General features: G+C 44.3%; 1 protein-coding gene across 2 annotated transcripts in view; it reads right to left on the reverse strand.

Annotated features, from left to right (window-relative positions):
• Window positions 1-19,769, reverse strand: part of CSTF3 (cleavage stimulation factor subunit 3) — a 640,930-nt gene that overhangs the window by 558,078 nt on the left and 63,083 nt on the right. The window lies entirely within an intron of this gene.

The following is a 19,769-nucleotide window of genomic DNA, read 5'->3' on the forward strand; positions in this document are numbered from 1 at the left end:
CCACGAACAGTTGATCAGATTTCCTGAAGGATGCAGTGCACTGAATATAAAACTTGAGGCAACGTTTTATATCCAGGGAATGTAATGAACGTTCCGCAGGAGTTTGTGGATCCAGAAAGAAAGTCTTTAAAATGACCGGTTCATTGAGATGAAAATCACTGGGAACATTCGGAATAAATGTAGGATTAGTACGTAGTGTAACAGCCTCTTGAGAACTGGAGAAAAGGAGGCTGAATTGTGAATGCCTTAATGTCACCGACACGCCTAGATGACGTCAAGGCGAGCAATATGGCAACTTTCCGCACGAGGAATTTTAAGCTTGCTGAATGGATGGGTTCAAAAGGAGGTAGGAGGAGCCGAGACAAGACCAGGTTTAAGCGCCAAGTAGGCAGAGAACGTCGAATGTGTGGAAACATTCGGAAGAGACCTTTGAAAAACTGTTGAATAATTCTAGACGAATACAGTGAGGTAGACCCATCATGATGGAAGCGGGAAAGAGCCGCTAGAAATACCTTCAGAGTGGAGTGGGAAAGTCCTGACTTTGCAAGGGATAAGAAGAAAGGCAGAATCTGTTCTGGTTTAGCGGTCATCGGATCCAAGGACCTTGTGTGGCACCAGACACAGAAACGCTTGCACTTCAACTGATAGGTTTTAATGGTGGAAGGAGCACGGGCGTGCGCTAACATCTTTCTACAGTCTGCGTCGATGGTCAGACGCGCAAATTCATGGTGCTCAGGTTCCAGGCAGGGAGTTGGAGGTATGCTGGATCCGGATGGCAAATCTGCCCCTGCTGCATCGTGAGGAGGTAAGGCAACGGATGAAGCGGAATTGGCTCGCTCTGGGAGAACAAGAGAAGGTCCGGGAACCATGGGCGCCTCGGCCACTTGGGTGCGATCAAGAGGACTTGACAGGGTTGAAGCTTCAACCTGTGCAACAAGCGTGGAATCAGAGGAAGCGGAGGAAAAGCGTAGCTGAATGCGTTCAACCAGCTGATCGAAATTGCATTTCCGCTTGACTCTCTGTGGGGATGAAGACTTGCAAAGCGTTGGCATTTCTTGCTGGTGATAGTCGCAAAAAGATATATCTGCGGAAGGCCCCACTGGCGGAAAATGAACTCCAGAGTTGGTTGATTGAGTTCCCACTCGTGGTTGTCCGAGAAAGACCTGCTGAGTGTCCGCCAGAACATTGGAAACACCCGGCACATGTATGGCAGTGAGATGAATCTGGCGATGAATTGCCCAATTCCATATCTCCTGTGCTTGTTGGGAAAGCAAAAGGGACCTGGTGTCGCCCTGCTTGTTCAGGTAATGCATGCTGGTGGTGTTGTCTGTTCTCACCAGCAGAGATTGACCTTGAACGATCCGTTGAAAAGACTTCAGGGCCAGGAAGATCGCCAGAAGCTCTAGGCGATTTATATGCCAAGTGCGTTGGACCGCAGTCCATTTTCCTTGTACTGACAGGCCTTTGAGATGTGCTCTCCAGCCCTCCAGGGATGCATTGGTCGTAAGTGTCAGAGTTGGAGTAGTGTCTTGAAAAGACCGACATTTTGAAATGTTTGGAGCGTGAGCCCACCACTCTAGAGCCTTTTGGATGCGGGCGTAAGAAGGATCTTGTCGTTGAACGATCCTCAAATCTGCTTCCACTGCTTGTCTAACTCTTCTTGGATGACCCTCATATGTAGTCTGCAGTGGGGAATCAACTGTACGGCAGAAGAAGCCATGCCGAGGAATGATTTCAACATCCGGACTGAAACGTACAGTTTTGACTGGAGGGATCGTACCATCTGGAGCATACTGTCTTGTCGTTCCTGGGAGACCAAAACCATTGCCAGATGAGAATCTAGTGAGGCTCCTAGATAATCTTGCAGTTGAGATAGGCGAAAGTGTGACTTCTGGCAATTGATGGAAAGGCCCAAGTCTTGAAACAGGGAGAGGCAAGACTGTATGCTGGATTACTAGTTGAAGATTCGGAGCCTTTATGAGACAATCAACCAGGTATGGATAAAATTGTATGCCTCGTAGGCGTAGAAAGGCAGCTACCGGGGCCATGATCTTGGTAAAGACCCTCGGTGCTGAACGGAGGCCGAATGGTAGGACCTTGAATTGGAAGTGCAGGATGAAATGTCGAGCGCGCATTCGATAATTTCAGACGAGATTACCTCTCCCTTCTGGATAATAGCCTGCACTTCTGCACGGATGGCCTCAGGCATTTGAGGAATCAGTGCGGCAATCTCGGACACCATCTGGCGGTCGTAACGGCCCAGAATTGCCAAGGTATTTGCCGCTCTGACAGTAGTGGCCGCCATTGTAGTAAACTTTTTTCCTATAGAGTCCAACTTGCGGCCTTCCTGATCAGGAGGAGACGCGAGTGGTGTAGCCGGATTGCGAGATCTTTTCTGTGCTTGAGTAATAACCGACTCCGCTTTTGGTTGTGACACCAAACAGGCTGGAGCGGACGCTGGAGCATTATATTTTTTGTCCAATCTGGGTAAGACTGCAGGTACTGAATTTGGATGTTCCATGAGTTTAAGTCCCTCTGACCAAATAAAGTCAATAATTGGAATTGTGTGGGATTGTCTTTGTGAAACGTCCTTAAAATCATACAGGAAGCATTCACTTTCATGTTGCTGTTTCTCGACAGTGAGATGAAAGCGTTTCGCAGCACGGACCATTAAATTATGGAAGTTTGCAATGTCCACTGGAGGCGATGCAAGAGGTGAGGTGGGCGGAGTGGAAGGTGTTTGAGCCCTGTAATTGTCCCACTCAGTCATATCAACGTCATAGTCGTCATCAGTGTCGTGAGGAGCAGGATCCTCATTGTCCGTGTCAGGACGAGTTCCTCCCGGTGACGCGGGTGGAACCGGAGCAGGTGCTTGTGGAGGTTGAGGTTGAGGCTGGGGAGGAGGTTGTGATGCTGGGGAGGCAGGTGTAGATGGAGGGAACCTGCGGTTATAGTCATCAAGCATGTGCTGCAAATTTTTGACTAAAGATAATGGTATTTGTTTAACTGGTTCTGAAGTTACTGTTTCTGCTTCGTCAACAGGAAATAAATCATTCCCACCTTTGACGTATTCCTCTTAGTCACCCTCATCACTGTACTCCTGGCACTTGATGTGCAAATCATATGGACTAGATGCCTGTCCAAACAGTTGTTCCACCTCAAATTCATGGTCGGATTCTTCTCCATCCGATTGAAACAATTTGTCTGGAAGACGGGCTCCACTCCTTATTGGACTTATTTGAATGAGAGGCACCATCTTCAAGGTAGAAGCAGTAACCACTGTAAAAGTGGTAGCTGTGGCCGGAGGAGGATGAGATGCCGACGAGCCCGTTGATGCAACAGCAGTAGTTGTACGACCAACCTGAGGCGCAGAAATTCAAGATTTTTTCGTCGTCGACGAAGATTTCTTGTCCGTCGACGGAGACGATATTGGAGGTTTGGTCGTCGATGACGAAGTAACCGTCGACGAGCTAGCCGTAGACTGAGTCGTCGTCGCTGATGCGATGGCCGTCGACTGAGGTGCCGTCGACGAGGCTGTCGTCGACGTTGATGGACCCGTTGACTAGCTTCTTTTAGATGACTTGGTCTTCATCAGTATTTGCTTCGACGACGGAACCGTTGACTGTGTTCGCGTCGACGATGATTTCTTCGTCGATGGGATCGACTTGACATTCGTCGACGAGATCTTAACAATCGATCTCGTCTCCTGGGTTGTCGTCGACGAGGTGATAGTCGTCGACGCAGCAGTGGATGACATAGAACATGTCGTCGTCGACGTAGAGGTTACAGACTTTGTCGTCGCTGAAGACGTCGACGGGCCCGTAGACTAGCCCGTCGACGAGCCAATGCCAGATTTCTGAAAGGAAGGCAAGGCTTTGGACGCAGACGTCAGAGAACCAGGTCCCGTAGACATGCCCTGAAGCAAATCCTGTGGGGAAACAATCCAGGAGGATTCCAACAGTCTACTCTTCTTAAGAAAAGGAGATGGAACCTCAGTTTCAGACCCATGCTTCTGAGAGGATCTGGAAATGCCTGAAGAAAAACTTTCCACATCAGAAACCACAGACTCTGAAGTCTTCAACTTCTGTAGCCACAGAAGGAGACGGGCCTCTATCCCTCAGAGTCTTGGGAGGAAAAGTGCGACAGTACTTACAGTTCTTAACCTCGTGGTCTGGGTAAAGATAGTAAATGCATTTACTGTGAGGATCCGCATGGAAAAGGCGCAGTTTACCACAGGAAGGGCAGGCTTTAAACAAAGATTTCTTATTTGAAGACATTTTTGAAGAAATAACAGCTAGAGTTGAAGAAAACCTGAGTAGAGCTCAGGGAGACTCCCTTCACACGACGTGCGGTAGAAAATCTGAGGTCTTGGGCTTCTGAGGAGAAGGTTCTAGAGGGAACTACAGCCTGATTGGCTGGAATTTGGACCAAAACATAATGACACTGATATGTTGCCAAGTTGAGTTTCTCTCTTAGGCTTTCTATGGGCCTATTCTGTTCTATGGTACTTTTGAGTTTTCTGGATATTTTACTGTATTTTATATATGTATTTTTATAATTATAATAATTTTACTTATATATGCATATATTACTACTATTTTATGTACCGTGGGACTCTCACTTCGACGACGGGGAATATTCAAACATGTGAATCTATGAAAGACACCCCTAATACTGGAGAATCGCACATTCCTCAGAAATTAATCTGTGCTGTGAAATTGCAAATGTGATAAAATTCAAGATCAGACAAATTGGTTAAAACGGGTTTGGACTCCTGGTAAGACTATGTACAAATCTACCTAGCAATTGTAGATTTCAATTATGCTAATTAAGTATAAATGGATTTTCTGACGTATTTCATCTTATGACTTATCAAAATATGAGATTTAAAATGAAATAATGCAAAACTAGTTAGCACACAAGAGCACTGTGCACAAAATGAATATAGTAAAAAGGTAGACTGAAGGCTGATGAGTAGTTGGATTGGCGCAGCCTGCTGAATGTGGAGGGAAAGCTATAGATCAGGATTAGCTTTTAAGAAGATTGTAGAGTTGACGCCACCATGAAAATGAATGCATAGCTGCTGGCAAACTACTCGAGTCGTCATCAGTTCCTTGAACTTTGGCTCCATTGATACTCTATATTGCTGCAATGGTCTCATACAGAAAATGTAACCATAAAAATATATGGCACAAAGGAAAGATGCTAGCTTTGGCTCTGGAGCAAGATTTTGACTTAAGAAAATGTCCTGTGCAACAGAACGAAGTTTCTTCTTAGAATAAAAATCTTTTAGAAACTAGTGTTAATGAATGCCAGCATGGATTTCGCCAGTTTAAAAATCTGGTGTCAAGTGAAGTTGATGGCAATTTGAAAAGTACGTACGATAAGGCATTCATCTACACAATGATGAAACAATGTTTCCAGAGACGTGCAGCCATTACAACCAAACAGTCAGGATAGAGTGTGTCACTATTTTTTGATCACAGAGGAAGGTCATGTACTAATAGTGGTTCATGCCAACAACAGAACGCATTTTCCCAGATACAGATGCGGGAACAGATAGCATCCTGAGTTATTTTGTTCACATAATGTTTGTTGAGGTTTTTTAATCCTGTAAAGTTTGTCCCTGGAAGCTACATGAATAAACTACCTTTGCCTGTCACCATTTAACTAACAGGATCCACCCCTTGATTCTGTAAGTAAACAAAATGGTTACTTACTTGTACGAGTATTTTTGCAGACTGAAGAATTTTCAGGATTCCCATTATGTGCATTATTCCGCCATCTAGTGGTTGGGTCCAGAACTCTTCTTGGAGTACTCTCTTTTTAGGTCGCACCTGGGCAGCGCATGCGCTGCTCTGCCACGCTTACTGTATTAGAGTATGGACGAGGCACCCAGCCTACTCTCCACCCATATTTTTAATTGGCTTGTGCCTAGTCCTTGGTAAATGTTGGCTTCTGATTCGTTAATAGGCTTGTTCGTTTCTCCTTGGTACCCCCTGGTCTTAAACTTGCCCTTTTACTTTTGTTAGTACATACTATGTGTTATTTACAGCCTGTGAGCACTATTTTCTTTAAGGATTTTATCCTACTGAAGGCGCAACATGCTTTTCTGTAACGGCGCCCACCTTGCTTGCAGGATGCTGCTTGTTTTCATTTGTTTCTGGAGGCAGCATGGGAAGGCTCTGTGGTCTCACAGCTGCTCCCCCCTGACTTGATTTGAAGCGCATTGAAAACAAACCTGTAAAGAGCACGATTAACAAGCCTATAAAGCTCTGCCCTGTATCTCCGAGCACCGTATTATTTATTTATATTTTTGCCCCACTTATCACTGACTGAGTTTGTTTGGTCCTTTCGTAAGTAGCTCGTCTAGTGCAGCTTTTCCCTTTGCATTCTGGGACCTGTAATCCTGGTGTTAGATTGGGATAATCAAGACTAAAAGCACCGCAATGAAAAGCAAAAACCTCGACTGGACGACCAACTCAAGGTACTTGAGACTATTTAATTAATTAGATTAGGTGGTGTATCTGCTTTCAGTTGATACTTTAGTCACTAGTGTATTTTTAAAACTGACAATAGATATGTTTGTTTTACGTAAATATCACCCCTCCACCCGGCAACCCAAGTGACCCTCGTTTTATTGGTCTGATGTTAGTTTCCCACCGTGACCCTGTAACATTCAAAGTCAAATGCACAAAATATTAATTTAAGATAGATTAGCACAAATGATCAGCAGCACACATTTGACAGGAAACTATAAATTATTCCTGGATTTACAAACAATCTTGGTATTGAAATTGGGCATTCTCATTACAATGTGTGAAAACTAGATACATAATGATGCAACGCTGCCACCCAATGGTCTGCTTTAAAAATGTAACTCTTGGAAAGTATTTTTTTATCAAAAGTAAAAACAAGAATATTCATATCTTGTGAGAAAGCTTCTGGTGCTTTATTCTAACAAACAGTAGAAAGGAATTCTGAACGCCACGTCCCCAGACAAGCACCTCATAGGCTAGACTTGAGGAGCCTATGTGCATGTCACATGAACTGCCCTGTTGAATGAGAATAGGGAAGATGCTGGCCTTAATACAAGCAGCAGAGTTTAATAATTGTTTAATGCAAAACCGTTTCCTGTACTAACAAGCATTTGCAATGCAATAAGCCTTGTAGTTTCAAAACTTTGACCTATTGGTATTGTAAATGACAATACCTTTTATTATTGCAGGTTTTTTCAAACACATAAATAAAAGGCATTTTCATTTACAATACCAATAGTAAAAAAATCTCACAATTGCGAGACCTATTGGATTGAAAATGCTTGTTTGCTGTTTTGGGAGTCAACTCATCATTTGGCGCTTAGTCCAGAATCTCCTGTTGTCAGACACGCTCTCCGTAAGACTCTGCATGTGGCCGCCATGTTAAAAATGTTTTTGCCCTGGCGATTGTCTACCCATGTAGTGTACTGTGGGCTTCCCCTTGATTGTGCCTCAATTACTTCCTTGTCTGATCTCATTTCCTTGGGAGGCAGGTCAGTCACATGTGAAAACAAAAAAAATGTATCAACTTGCAAAACTACTCCTACAGGTAAGTAACCATTTTGTTTTGCAATGTGGCTCTTTACTGCATTCACATGATGTGCATCAATTTCGTAGTGGTTACTTCACTGTGGTGGCTGGGCTGGAGAGGAGGTTGATCTTGTAAACAAGTGCTTCAGTGCTCTTAGATTTAATTGGCTAACGCGTTTCGAGCTGCTCTGTCTTTTTCAAAGCCGTAAACAGTGGTACTGCTCTATCACCCATTGGTGCTGAGGCTGACAGAATGGAGGGTCGTTTCAGACTAAGTGGTTACCCAGGAAAGGTCATCAGGACAGCCAAAGAGAAAGCAATTCTTACTAACAGGGGGAGTCTCCACAGAGCAAGAAAAATAGGAGGGGAGAATGAAGCCAGATTTATTACCACGTACAACTTTGAATCCAATGTTGTAAGCAAAATTATTGGTAAGCAGTAGCATCTGGTTAGATCTGATTTAGGGATTGGAAAGTTGGTGAGCGCATGGTCGCCAATAACATACTGCAGGAGTGACTCACTTAGGGACATTAGTACACAGTTACCCAAGGAGGCAACCGGTTTCAACTGGTCCCTGGTTCAGAGAATCCTCTGGTTTTTATAAATGTGGGAGATGTAAGGCCTGTGCCCATAGTCCCAATGTTAAAACGTACTCTTGGTCCACAGGAAGGAAGATAAAGATCAAGAAATTCTCAAACTGCAAAAGTGATTTTGTAGTATAATTACTGGTCTGTATGTGGTCTACGTTATGTTGGAAGTACTATCTTTCCAGTAAAGAAAAGGGTTTTAGAGCAGTTTTGTGCCATGAAGAACCATGACAGCAGTTACCCTAACTAGGCAAGGCACTAATCAGGTACATGGGCCGAACAGTGATCACATTTCTTTCTTAGGTGTTGACAGGGTTCTAATGAATCCAAGAGGTGGTGACCAGGAACAGGCACTGAGAAAGTTGGAATCGGTAAACATAATCCACCTCAACAGCAAGCACACCAATGGCCTTAATCAGGAAGCGGGACTTCAGGCTCATCTAGGCTGATTTTCTCCGTTTCCTGATGACATGTGAAGATCGCTCTATCAGGATTCATCTGTCCTGCTTACCCCCCTTTTTAGGTCGAAGGATGTGAAGAGAGAAAAGCCGGGTCCTCAGGGGCAGCCCTGTACCTCCTTGCAACACTCTTTGATACCGCAGGAGCAGATAAAGGTTTCTTCCAAACTTCCATAATAGGATCAGTCAAGGCGTCATTGAATGGAAGTAAAGGCTCAACCACCGAAATTGGAGAATGCAAGACTTCTGTGAGGAGGTTAGACTTGAACTCCACTGTAGGCAGAGTCAATTGAAGGAGCTCAGCAGCTTTTCTCATAACCAGATGGTAAGGCTGGATATCCTTAGATGGAGCACCTGAGGGCAACTCCCACTCTGGAGAGAAATCAAGGGTCCCAGAATCCGCCAATTCCTCAAAACAGCTCTCCTCTAGTTCACCTTCTTCAACGTCAGACTGAGAGCCCATATAACTCTGCTCCTCCAGAAGGCGTTGTGCTTCTCTTCTGGATCTCTCCTTAACACGCCTCGCAGCCGGATCCACCAGCGGCTTCGACGAATTCGGGGCCGGCGCCGGTACCGAAACAGACGGCACAGAAGAATGCCCTCGAGGATGATCAGGAGCAGGCGACGCCGGAATCGGCGTCGGCGACTTCGGCGGAGCCGCGAAATGCCAATGCGGCGTCTGAGCCGGCATGTAGGGCATAAACGGAGCCGGAGGATAGGAGTGAGGAACTCCCAGGCTGAATGCCAATGGACCCGTGGGACCCGAAGGCGCACCAGAGGGGTACCATGCCCTTGAGAAGACACCATACATTGCGTTAAGAAACGCAGAAGGGTCCTGGCCTGGAGCAGGAAAGGACGGCTGAAAACCATCAGGCCGGTCCTGAAGAGGGATCGGATTCGGCTCTTCGACAGGCGTGGAATCCACATCCTCCCGGGCCTCTTCCTCTTCACAGGCCGGGGACGGCGCCGGAGACGGACTCAGAACCGGAGAAGCTTTCGGAGCCGGAGATGGAGATCGCCCACGCGACTCAGAAGGCGAGGCCTCACCTTCATGCTCGGAGACTTCGAGGGTAACCACCTTCGAACGTACCTTCTTCGGTGACCTCGACCTCGACTCCTTACCAGACCGACGCCGGGACTCATGTCTCCTCTTCTTGTGCCTTTTCTTCGACTTCGAAACATGATCCGCCGACTTCGAAGATGACCTCTCTCGAGAAGCAGATCTCGACCTCGCCCTGGACTTCGACCTCGCCCTTCGAGAACGAGACCTCGACGACTTCTCCTTTCCAGCTTTCACCTTCGCAACCAGAAGTTTGGCTTCTCTCTCCCTCAGGGCCTTCGGATTCATCTTCCGACATGAAGAACAATCCTCCACATCATGGTCGGAACTTAAGCACCAGATGCAGTCTTCATGGGGTCGGTAATGGACATCATTTTACCGCACTCCCTGCAGGGCTTGAAGCCGGTCTTCTTAGATGACATTATCGAAGAAACAGGATACAGAGAAGCAGAAATAACCACCAAAATGGCAACAATGTACCAGTAGGCTACAGAGATTCCCGATAACCGTTAGCGTCGACGACGCGGAAAAAAGGGAACTGATGTCATCACGCCGGCGTGGGCCTGTTATAGGCGTCGGTGACGTCAGCGGAGTCGCGAGCGGAGCCGTGTCTCTGTGACGTCCTATCCACGTCGGCGCGAGGCTACGAAAAAAAGAATTTCCGAATGTTGCTGGCGCAAGGGGGAAATTCACAAGGTGAGGAATCCACACGGCAGATGTATCTATCAGAAACAGCGCGCAAGCGCTGCTCTGCGAAGAGCTGTGGTAGTTGCGTACGGAGAGACCACTCCCCCCCCCCCCCTTATTTTTCATTGGCTCGTGCGTTTGTACTTCTTAAATGCTGTCTTCTGATTCATTGAGGCTTGTTAGTCCAGTCTTAGTACAGCCATGTCTTCATTTGTAACCTAATAAACAACGAGGACTAGCCCACTGGATTGAAGAGATGGGAACTAGTTAGTGCCCCATGTCACCTGTGAGTGTGGCTATATCAGCTAGGCACAAAACGTCTTTGTTTAGAAACCCCTCACACACAAACCTGGTTGGTGTCATGCTTCATCATCGGGGTCCAACCAGGCTGCAGAGTGCCGCCTGGTTGTGCTTCGACGCCTGACTACAGCGGAGCAGGTGTTGTGCAATAATGTGAAGTAGGTGAAAGTGGAATGTTAAGATACACCTCTGGGGATCCTTGCCTAATTATTTATTAGTGGCGGCCCATGGTGTGGATAAAAAACTATGTGATGCAACTAGTAGAAAAAAAATTATGGTTACTCAGTTGTCTTTTGGTCGCGGTCTACATGTTTCAGTCCCTGTGGGATCTGGACGGGACTTTCTTCAGGACCAGAATGAGTGAGTGGCAAAAAGGAAGGCCACGTGTTTTGATATCCAACACACGCGCTAAGGTGTGTGGAAAAAGGAAGTAGGCGCGTCTGCCAATTACAGGCGCCTTGGTTGAAGCGAAAAAATCCTCGCTAGATATGAAGGTCCAGAGAATCGGGGCACAGGGGGGAGTCACTCCTGTCACAATTTGTGTCTGAAGAATGCTCCGCTGGGATCCTATATCGTGTCCCTCTGTGGCCCGGCTGTAACCTCCCATGGCTACTGGCCCCTTTACTTGGTTGTTGCACAGTCGTGTACTATTTCCTTTATTGCAGTGGTGCGGTTCCTTTGGAAGTCCAAGGCCCGAGGCCCAGGGCGCAGCTGGAGGCGAAGCCTGCTGCAGGAGACGGACAAGGTAAGTGTGGAGTGTCTTTTCCCATCCCGTCCGTTGTCTGTGCCTCCTGCCTACTACCCCCCATCATCCCTCCCTACCGATGTCTGTGCCTTCCCCGCTCTCCCTTCCGTTTTGCCAACCATTTGCAATGCAATAGCTCTTGCGTAAATTGGAGACCTAAAGCATTGCAAATGACAGTGTTAATATCTCTGTATCCCTCTTTTTTGTTTGTTTCTTTTATTCCGTGCTTCAATTCTCTCCTCACACTTCATTTGTACAAGGCTTCTGCTCATTATAAAGAGACTCCTAACCAGCATAGTCTTTATAGTTCTGATACCTCTTTAACATATACAAGATGCTAGTTGCATTTATGAGAACTTTATGATTTTTACGTATTTAAGGCAGATTAGATGATCCAATACAGTTATGGGTCATTTGTGGTGTGCCTTTTCTTTTTATTAAATGTTAAGTACATTGCACTTTTTTCCACTAACACCATATTGTATTTGGATTTTATTATTAGTATTTCGGTGTCAATGCGGGTATTGCCCTTAGCACTTGCAGTTGCAGTTTCTGAATATTTTGGTATTTATATTTTTTGTCTCTAATGCAATAGAGTTCATTAGACTCGTAAGATTAGGAATGAAGCACTGTTTGGAAGATGCATTAACTGTCATCTTTTTGACTTTATGCAAAGTTTAATGTTTTTTGTGCATCTGTCTCGCATGTATGCCGTTCTAAACACACTTGTGTTAAACTGCAAGTATATATGTGGTTTGGTTTTCTTGAGGAACTGGGTGCGGAGACTCGCAACTCTTTCCACTAGGTTTATTGTTGAGAGATTGTGTTTATAGATGATAGAGCAGTACCACCGTTTCTGGCATCGAGAGAGACAGAAGGTTGAAACGCACTAGCCAATAAAGTAGAATTGCATTACCAATCTGGATTGTGGGCCTTTACTTGCACTGCCATGCGGGTGCTGCATTTTTCATATTTAGAGGGATCCTAGGCCCCATTGCCTCGCACCAATCTTGCATGGTGGATGTGGCTGGATGATCGAGAGGAAAGCAGGTATGCGGATATACGTCGCTCAGCAAAATGTTTGCCAGGAAGGCTAATGTAGCTCCCTTCTTTTTTGTCGATTGTACTCTTGGTTTAGTTTTTAACTGCACAGCAGCTTTATTTTGTGACCCATTTAAATTGTTTGTTATCCACCTTGCAATGATGTTTTAGTGACTAGTTTCCCTTTGTTATTGACAGTAAATGATACAAAGTGCGGTTTCTTTTTCTTGATTGTGTTCTCTCCAGATAATACATTATCGCCCTGCGAGCGTCCAGTGAATGCAGTGTCCTTTCTGTCAGACTCTGCGAATCTCAAAACTCAGTATTTGGCCTGTCTTATTTGTGTGAAAGTGGGATATGACCTTTGGTAGGAAACGTGGGTTGGTCCTCATGACTACACTGTCCTTGTCTATCTGCTGGTATGGGTCCTGTATTGGGAGTGCTTGCAACCTGCTTTCCCAGCAAAGCAAGGCAACTGCAATTAGAAACGCAATCTTAAGCGTGATGAATTTTAAAGTGGTCCTGTGGAGTAGCTCGAATGGTTCTTTCATCAGTAAGGTGAGCAATAGGTTTAGGTTCAACGTAGGAATTGGTGCACTCCTGGTGGGGCTATCCTTTTGTCACTATTTAGAAACCGCCTGATCATTGGTATAGTGAAGAAGCTTCTTCCTATGTATCCCCTAGTTTAGGCCTATATTGCTGCTAGAGGTACCTTCAGTGATGTGAAAGATATCAGATGTCTAGTATCTTGAGTCTGGTTCAGAAAAAGACAGATTTCAGCCATCACTTAGTGTATCTCTCCCATTTGGCTGTGTAGCATTTCCCTGTTGTCAGTCTTCTGGCTTCCCTGAGGGCCACCATTGTTTTGTCTGGGAGTCCCAGATGTCCGTACTCAGGAGCCATGCTGCTAGACTCCGGGTGTTCGATTCTGTGTGGAGCATAGATCCCCCTGCATTGAAAGCAGGTTTTGTGATGCTAGCAGTCTCTGTACATTGAATGCCATCTCTATCAGATCTGAGAAACCGGTTTGTCGCGTTCGCAGGGAGAAGGGGGTGATAAGTACAAACTTAATTAGAGATTGTCTGCACTTGCTGATCACAGCACTTACTGATTGCAGCTGATAACATGGATTCAGGGGGAAAAGCATAAGCAAATTTCCCTCAAGTCTATTTCTGGTGTTCCCCACTTTTTTGGAACACCTCCTTGATCACTGTGATTCAGCTGTCACTCGTGTAACGTGGTCTACCTCCAGCAGATGTATTGTTGTTATGGTTATCCATCTCTGGATGGCCCACCATATCTACTGGGCTAACTTTAATAGGGCAGAGGTTTCTGTTCCCCCATGCTTGTTGAGAAAGATAACAGTTGTGGTGTGTACCTTATATTGATTTTCCCCACAACTGCTTTTGAAAAAGTCTTTTAAGGCTCGAACACTGTCCTTAGTTGCAGCAAAATGGTGTTGTACCGCTTCTTTTGGTTTCTAGACGCCTCCGATGTTGGGCTTCCCAATATAAGCTCCCGATGCCATGTGTAAGCCATTTGTAGAAACTGTCACTATGGGAGCGGTTGGCATGAAGGGTCTTCCTACTGGTATATTCGCCTGTTACACCACATAATTTCCTGCTGTATTCTTTGCGTAACAACCACTAGATCTTCCCAACTCCCCATTGCTAGTGACCATTGACTTTGGACCCATTACTGGACCGGTCTTGTGTAGCCTTGCATGTGGTATTAGTCTTATGCAGGAAGCCACCATTCCCCGCAACTTCTCCACAGTCTTCACTATCAAAGAATGAACCTTCTGGTAGCGGGATGCTTCATGCACTATAGCCAGTACTCTTTTCGCCAGGATAAACCCTTGCTTGTGTTGTGTTGATGCTTGCTCCAAGAAGAGCTTCTCCTGTTCTTGTATGGGTGAAGACTTTGGTATTCATGACCAAGTCTGTGGAGTGTCACCATTACTGGTTTTATGCTGTCTCTGCACCTGGGGCGGAATTTGCCTTTACCAAACCGTCATCTAGGTAGGGGTACACAAGTATTTCTGTCCTTCTCAGTTAAGCAACTATGGCCGCTAAGCACTTTGTGAACACAGCTGGGAGCGGATTATATGCTGAATGGCAGAATACTGAATTGATAGAGTACCCCGTCTATTATGAAGCGCAGAAGCTTCTTGAGTCAGTGGCTCATTATGTGCAGCTAGGCATTCTTTAAGTCTATAGCGGCCATCTAAACCTCCTGCTGGAGTGGAGGGGTAGGGGTATCCTTTTGAACAACTGTGTTTTTATGAACTGGTTTGGGAAGCGGACGTCTAATATGGGTTGTAGTGATTGGTCTGATTTTGGTTCTAGGAAACATGGAGTAGATTTCCTGGTTGATCTCCTTCAGGGTCACTTTCTCTATTGCCTCTTTTTTTAGCAATTCTTTAACTTACCTGCGGAGACAGGTGTATCTCTACCTTTGAATGGGTTGTTTTCTTTGGGCCTCATCTTGGTGGGTGCTTTACCAGTTCTGTGCATTAACTGTGTTGGATGATGCGGAGTATACACATGTCTGATGTGACCTCCCTAGACTCCTGAAAGAATGCTACTTTTCCTATCTCCCTGTTTGAGGGTCGGACCTCGGATTTTGGGAGTCACTTGTCTGCTGCCATTCCTATGGATGGCTGTCTTGCACCTCTTGCTCATCTGCAAAACAGCTGTCCATGTGACATTGCCACTGTTGCGCTGGTGTTTGTGCGTGACTGGAAGGCCAGGTGTGTTGCGGCGGCTTGGGAAGAATCCTAGGTTAAGACTTTTACGTCCCGCATAAGGCCCAATATGCTATGCCTAGGGTGTTTGAGATGAGTGTTTTTTATGGAAAGGCCGGTAGGAGAGGGAAAACTACTGGCCGAGCAGGATTCAGAGCCCAGTATAACACCACCACTTATCAAGGATACAGTGGTTACGGAGGTCAGGCAAACAGTACCCCTTTCTACCCTCAAAGAGGAAGGGGTCAAGTAAGAAAGGGAATACGATCAAGGACAAGGTGAGTATGAAGAGTATTTTTGGATTTACCCCTTTAAAAGTGGGAGGAACATTATAGTTCTTCAGAGATTTGGGAGAGTATAACTGCAGATCCTTGGATGCTACAGGCCATAGCAGGATATACAATAGAGTTCAAGTCAGTATCAACTCAATTAGTAGAATCAAGAGAGTTGGTGTTCCAAGACTATTTACAGGAGATAATTCAAGAGGAGGTAAATCAGATGTTACAGAAAGGTATGATTATTTGAGTAGAAGGGGAAAGAAGGTTTGTGAGTACCTTGTTCTTAGTGGAGAAAAAGGACAACAGTTGGAGACCGGTGATAAATCTACGCAATTTGAATCAGTTTGTGAAATACAGACATTTCAAAATCGAGGGGATACATTTACTACAAGATTTAGATTGGATGGGAAAGAGTTTTAAAAGATGCTTATTTCACCATTCCAATGGCAAGAGAGTCAGGCTTGCCTTCAGTTCAGATGGAAGACTCAGTTATTTCAGTTCCAAAGACTGCCGTTCCGTTTGTCAGCAGCGCAATGGTGCATCACAAAGGTGATGCGGCCAGTGGTAGGCTAAGAGAGAGGGGAATGAGAATAATAGTTTATCTGGACGATATTTTATTGATGAATAAGAATGTCAAGTTGCTTTTGGAGAAACTGAATGTGATGATGAATTTATTGGAGAATCTGGGTTTTGTGATAAACAGGAGAAGTCCGTAATGATACCCTCACGAAGTATGGAGTTTTTAGGGCTTGTAGTGGACACAAAGGAAAGTTGTTTGCGTTTGCTCGAAAATAAAGTTAAGAAAATCAAACAGGACGTTTTTTCGATGTCAAAAAAGGAATCTGTAAAGCTACTGGAGTTTGCTAGAGTGGTCGGACTTTTGTCCTCTTCGATTCAGGCAGTTTCCCAGGTCCTCTTCACTACAGTTGCTTCAACATCTGAAGACCGAGGTTGGCGGAGGGTTCTAGTATGGAGACATGGTTCTTTTGAATGGGGAGGCAAAAGAGGAATTGGTCTGGTGGAAGGAAAGCTTGGAAGCATGGAACAGGAAGGTTATTTTTTGAGAGTCAGACGGATTTTGTTTTGGAGAGCGAAGCAAGCAACTTAGGTTGGGGAGCATCTTGCTTGAGGAAAAAGACAGGGGGTGTGCTTGGTCAATAGCGGAGAGGTCGGAACATATCAATTGTTTGGAAATGCAAGCAGGTTTGTTAGCACTGCAAAGTTTTCACAAATATTTGATCGGAAGATCGGTTATTTAGCGTATGGACAATGTGACAGCGGTAACTTATGTGAACAAATTGGGTGGAAGCAGGTTAAAGAGATTAGCTAATTTGGCACAGGAAATTTGGGAATTTTGTTTGGAAAACAAAATAGCTTTGAAAGCGGAAATATTTACCAGGGAAGTTGAATGTGGATGCAGATTGGTATTCCAGAAAGGTTGTTGATTAACGCAATTGGATGCTGAACAAGAGAGATGGTTACGTTGTTTGGCCCTTAGTAGGTAGATCTTTTTGCATCGCGACTAACCTTTCAGCTACCAAGGTATGTAAGTTGGAGGCCGGATCAAGGTGCAAAAGCGATAGATGCTTTTTCGAGGGTTTGGAAGGAGTTAAAAGGGTATGCCTTTCCTCCTTTTTCAATGATCCGGAGGGTGTTGGTGCAAGTGAGGTGACAAGGTTGTCACCTGATTTTGGCGACAACATTTTGGAAATGTCAGCTGTGGTTTCCAACAGGATTAGAATTAGCAGTAAAGGAACCTTGTTTGATAGAGGTGGCCAGGGGCCTATTGGTAGGAGTAGATGGGATAGAACATCCTCTGGTGGAGGCAAGTTCTCTCAACCTTCTTGTTTGGAGGATATCAGGTATACAGGAGGAATGTCAGGACTTTCAAGAACAGCTTTAATTTTGCTCAATGAATCTTTAGCTCCAGGGACTAAGAAAAGATACAGAGGTTCTTGTGGAGTTGGGCTTCGTTGGTGAATGGAAAGCGATTTGGATCCAGTGGAGGCGAATGATGTAGAGGTAGTATATGTTGTGGCAAATTTATTCGAGAAAGGTGCGTCTTACAGCAACGTGAATTGTTCTAGGTCAGCTGTGGCAGCTGGACATTCTTTAGTGCAAGGAGTGCAGGAAGGGAGAAGTCCCTTGGTGTGCAGGGTCATGAAGGGTATCCATTTAAAGAGACCTCCCTTATCAAAGTACAAGACTTTATGGGATGTTGATTTAGTTTAAGCTATTCCAGAATTGGCCTGGTAATAAGTATTCAGAGTTAAGGGAGTTGTCATGGAAGTAGTCTACACTTTGTTTAATTTCTTTTAGAAGGGTTTTTTTAGATGTCAAGGCTTTGGAGGGGATGATGGATCAGAGGAGTGATGGTCTGGATCAGCTATTGATTTTATATGAGAAACCCTTTAAACTGGTAAGTAACGCATCTATCGCAAGGTGGGTAAAGGAGACTATGAGGGAGGCAGGTGTGGATATGTCTTCACTGCACATAGCGCAAGAGGTGCGATGGTGAGTAAGGTTTTTATGTTAGGAGGTAGATTAGAAGAGATCATGAAGGCTGCAGATTGGTCTTCGGCTGAAAACTTTTAGGAAATTTTATTTTAAGGATGTTGATCATGTGTCAAAATGTGTTTTAAGGAAGCTTTGAACATGCATAATGCTAGCCTTCTTTCTTGCCATAAAATGACGATTCTTATAGGTTTACTGACTAATGAATCGAGATTTTACTGAAAGCAAGGAGGCTAGCATTATCACGCCCACCCTGCCCATGTGGCTTGAGTATGTAGTAATTTGATTTTCTTAAAAAGATGTTTTAGGATATAATGGATTGTTATACTGTTTTTAAAGAATTGAGGTACTGGTTTCTTTCAGATTGTGTCTAGGATAGTTTCATTTGTGATGTGTTTTTTGCATTACAGATATGTAGGTGTTTTTCGATTGTTCCAGGTTATATGTTTCTAAGTTGTTAAGAGGAACAAAAGAGGAAGAAAATTGAGAACACACAGGCTTTATGTGCTTGAACATTCTTTTTCATTGTGAGGTTTATAAAGTTCCATTCTGGGAGCTTATTTGCTGCTCAAAAGGAGTTAATAAAAAGGTTATGCATAATGCTAGCCTCCTGGTATTTAATAAAATCTCGATTCTTTAGTCTGTAACCTATAAGAATCGTCATTCTCCTGAAAGAATTCCTCCCACGGCTAGAGCTCTCACTGATGTTCATTTTGTGCCAAAGTCTATCCCAACTGAGGTGTCTACACATTAACAGTAGAGATAGGCATTTGGAATGTGGAAGACAAACGTATTAGGGAAGGAAGCAAACACAGATAGTATAAGGGCACACATGATTGATTACGTGAGGATGCAGGGATTAAATGAAGAGATAGGTTAAGAAAGGACAGGATCCAATCTTCCCTTTTAATCACTGAAAAGAGGCTAGGACTTGACTTGGACCCATTTGTTCGGCTAGTTTTTCCACGATTCCTTATTCACCAAATGAACATGGGGTGTGTTGCAGGTTTAGAGTGACAGATCAATTTGATGCACATTATAAAATCCATTAAAAGACAGAACAGAACATATTAGAATTGCCAACAAAGCTTTTTGTCTCCATTACACATTTTCCAGAGCAGGGATCAAATATTTGGTTTTGTAGCAAACCATCAGTACAGATCAAATGTATTGCTCAAGGTGTTTCAAGATATACATTGCAAAACGCGCACACACACCTTCGGAACCAGGTTCTCAGTAAGCTAGTTCCAAATTTAACGATTAAACACCCACAGAGAAAATTTTAAAAAATGCAGCTTCACCTATTGCTCGACTGCTGATGCTGAAAACATCACTATGGAATGTGCGATCCTTAAAGATTTGTGGCTATCACATAACAGGAAGATCATTCTTTTGGAACTAACAAGGATTGTCAACTATACAGAACTGACTCCTGCTCCCAATTTCTAAATTTATAAACTAATCAGGTAAAATGTCTCAAACATTTTAGCAGGTGAATCTTATAGTCTGAAGAGTATTTACATCACAACAAATCTTTTAACACCATTCAAACTATTTTGCAAGTGTAAAATATAAACCATGAAAATAATATCTAAATAAATGACACAGGAGGCAATAAATTGACACATGACGAGTAAATAAAAGGCTAAAGCATTGCATACCATTAAAATGGTTTTAATGTTGTTGCAACTCCATGATGCAACAATCATCGATTAGTTAAAAACCCAACGAATTTTCATTAACCACTTTACAAAATGAAGGCATAGTTTCATTTAAGTCCTCCTT

This window comes from Lissotriton vulgaris, chromosome 2_1, assembly GCF_964263255.1.
Source record: "Lissotriton vulgaris chromosome 2_1, aLisVul1.2, whole genome shotgun sequence".
Lineage (NCBI taxonomy): Eukaryota > Metazoa > Chordata > Amphibia > Caudata > Salamandridae > Lissotriton > Lissotriton vulgaris.